We start from the raw sequence: 3,776 nt of genomic DNA, 5'->3' as shown, positions 1-3,776 counted from the left end.
ACAAGAAGTGCTGGTGGCATTGTGTGCTAGGTGTTGGGTCCACAGTTCAAACCCACTAGCCTCTCGCCAGGACAAAGACGAGGTCTTCTGCTGTCATCAAGATCTCTCAGATCATTGCCGTCAAGCCGGTGCCCATTCATGGCAAGCCTATGGAACAGGGTAGACCTGCCCCTGCGGGTTTCCAAGACTGTGGCTCTCTATTGGCGAAGAAAGCCCTGTCTTTCTCCTGAGGAGATGCTGGTGGTTTCGAACTGCTGACCTTGGTTAGTAGCCCAATAGCTAACCACTATGCCACCATTGGAATCCTATATAGCAGCAGTTCTCAACCTGGGGGTTGAGACCCCTTTAGGGGGTCAAACAACCCTTTCACAGGGGTCACTCAATTCAAAACAGTAGCAAAATTACAGTTATGAAGTAGCAATGAAAATAATTTTATGGTTGGAGGTCACCACAACATGAGGACCTGTATTAAAGGGTCACAGCATTAGGAAGGAGAGAACCACTGCTCTATAGGGTAGCTATGTAAGAATCAAAGGATAGCAGTGGGTTTATGCAATCAACTTATTGCCTTAATATTTATAAAATTCTGCAATAAATACTTATTGAAACTTTGGGGTCAGATTATACTTTAATCGTTTTGTTTCACTGAGCTAGAAAATGCCCATTTATTTTTCAATGTCGGAAACCCTGTAAGGCAGTTCTATGACACCAGATCAACTTGATGCCACAGGGTTGTTTTTGTGGTTTAAAAATACCATGGGAGACCAGAACATTAGCTATCTGCAGATAAGGCAAATGAATCTTCTGAAAGTTAGTTCCATTTAGACAATACTCCCAGTTTCCATCGCCAAAAAACGATTGGCCCCATCAGAGAAGGAGAGAATGAGAGGGCAGGTTGACATCAAAACTAGTAAAAAGGTTGGAGCGGGAGGTGTATTTGACCTCTGCCTCGTAGGCTGTCACTAATGCTTATTCTGTCCTCCCCTCCAATGTGTGAAGTTAGCGGAGGTACTTCTTGCAGTTGCAATGAACCAGAATTGACCAAAGAACAGTGGGTGTGATGTGGGTCACTTGGTAAGAATCCTAGGAGGAAAATACTATTTTCCTGATCGTCATTGTACACAGAAGAAACACATGGGCACAGACAAGCCAGTAGGTGGCAGAAATGGGATTTGAACTCAGACCTGTTGGTCCACATAATAATTGTTATAGCTCTCTTAGAAGTTGCTTGTTTCTGCTACTGTAGATTTTGCAGAATATGAGATACAAAGACCAGTGCGGTCATTAGAGTTGGTGTCACCCAGTGTAGTGACTCATGGTGTTCCTCTCTCAGGTGCCTCCTCCCATACCAGAGGTCATACAGAATCTTAAGCAATGTTTATTATCAGTAATGTGATAAATGTAGTTTTGCAGTGTGGTAGTTACATAATCTGGTGTCAATTTGAGGATTAAGACAGCAGGGGTGGATTGTAGGCTGTCAATCAGGATATAGGCAATGAGGCCTCTGTATAGGCATGACCCTCCCCTAAGGATTCTAGGAATTCTGGATTTCTCTCTTTGGAGGCAGAAGACACACTCTCTCTCATCTCACTCCCTTAGAGACACACTCTACTGACAAGGCTGACTCTCTGTGAGGCATCCTGAGGAGAAGCCACATGAACCTACCCTGATGCAGCCCTGGGAACTGGAGGAGTCACATGAAACCCCTGCCAGCCCTGAGATGCTTGTGCCACCATATCCAAAGACTTTCTACTGCATCTCTGTATGCAAAGACTTTCTACCCACTTGCCTGCGATCATCCTGCATTCAGCGTCATTCCATGTGTTTCATGAGTCAGAAGACGATTTTATAAATTCGTATCAGACATGGGCTAATGTTGGACTTATGGACTTGATCTGGACTGGGCTGTGATGTTTTCTTAATGCACAATTACCCCTTATATAGAACCCTCTCTTACACATGTATGAGTCTCCCTGGATTTGTTTCTCTTGTCTACCCAGACTAACACATAGAGTATAAGTTAATATTTCTTAGGTTTTATGAATCAGATAAACAAAATGGCTTTATAAAAATTTATATCTAATTACTGTGGGAAACTAACACTGAGGGAAATATGACGAGGACTATATTCCCTAACTTATTACTGAGGGAACCTGGAAAGCTGGTATTCCACGGTAGGAAAGCCTCCCCTTTGGTAAGTTAGAGCTAAGGTCCGGGTACATGATCCTGCTTTAAAAGTCTTTCCCACAGATTCCCCCCTGACGGCTATGCTGCCTTCAAGTGAGCACATCGTTGACTGTATCGCCCTATAGAAGCAGGCTTTATCCTTTTGTTCTCTCTTCCCACCATGACACCCAACCCCTTTATACCTTCCCTCCACACAGGGGTTAGGTTTCCTCTCCTGTGAGCTCAGGGACCCTTAGTGAAGAGATCGCCCACCTTGTGATGTATCCAACTACTGAACATGCACGTCCTAAGTTTACTTGTAAAGATCCCAAGATAATAAATACTCACTCTCACTTCTTCCAGTTCTGCAACACGTTCAGTTGCACGTGGTCCATCAAGAGAAGCTGAGGTGAGCATGCTACCATGAAATGTGTCTGACTCCTTTATTCTAGTCTCTCTCCTAGCTGTCTTATCCTCTATGATATTACTATAATCTTTATATATCATCGGTGTACATTTGTTGGAGGCTGGTTTCCCAGACAAATTACATTATTAGTTACAACATTACTAGTAAACCAAGCAGGGACCTTTACTTTTTTTGTTTTTCTTTTATTAGGAACCCTGGTGGCATAGTGGTTAAAAGTTGGGCTCCTAACCACAAAGTCAGCAGTCGAAACCACCAACCATTACTTGGGAGAAAGACAAGGCTTTCTACACCTGTAAAGAATGACCATCTCAGACACCCACAGGGGCAGCTCTACCCTGTCTTATAGGGTTGCTATGAGTTGGCATAAATTGAATGGCAGTGAGTTTGTTTCTTTCTTTCTTTTAATTACGACTTTATTCTTTAAAAAAAATTACTGATATAGGTTCCCAAATCCTGATGATCACAACATCATAATGAAAGCACCAGAACATTGGACAAAATCAAGGACTATAAAAACACTAGCAGTAAGGAAGCAGCAGTGCACATAGAGCAAGTGCAGGCAAAACCACCTGATTTGAAGCAACCTTGTAACTGGGTAATCATGACAGCTCTGAGCAGAACACATAAAAGGTTAAAAAAGTAAGTTATCCCAGAATTTTAGCCTTATAACTATTTTGATATGCATAAGCAAGGTTTACCAAAATATAGTTGCTATAATTAACTACAGGGATATTTTTAATTAAAATAACACATTTCTGCTAATAAAGTGAAATTTTTCTTCGACTGTCCTTTTGATGCCACCCCATCTGACTGCGTACCCCTTGCACCCTCCTGGTGATGTCATTAACAAAGACCTAAGTATCCATTCAAAATTTCATTTGTAAACCTGGCCAGTGCTTTAGATCATTCTGAGCCTCAGGTTTCTTTTCCTTTTTAAAAAGGAAAAGATGGAAATAATAACACTTGCCCTACTTCAGATAGCTGTTAGGTAGACTAGATGAAGTAATGCATGTGAAAATGCTTTGTAAAACAATGTGTAAAAAGTTGTCACTTATCCATTGGGCCTCCTCATGCGCACTCCCCTAATACAAGAACACCTTGCCCAACTAAACAGTCATTTTATATCTACCTTCCCGACATGATCGCTGAAGACAGATGTGTGCATGGGAAAATGTGGTGAAGA

This window comes from Echinops telfairi, unplaced genomic scaffold (genome assembly GCF_000313985.2).
Source record: "Echinops telfairi isolate 266 unplaced genomic scaffold, ASM31398v2 ScPeMD7_7468;HRSCAF=8506_0, whole genome shotgun sequence".
Classification (NCBI taxonomy): domain Eukaryota; kingdom Metazoa; phylum Chordata; class Mammalia; order Afrosoricida; family Tenrecidae; genus Echinops; species Echinops telfairi.
This window is presented reverse-complemented; position numbering follows the sequence as displayed.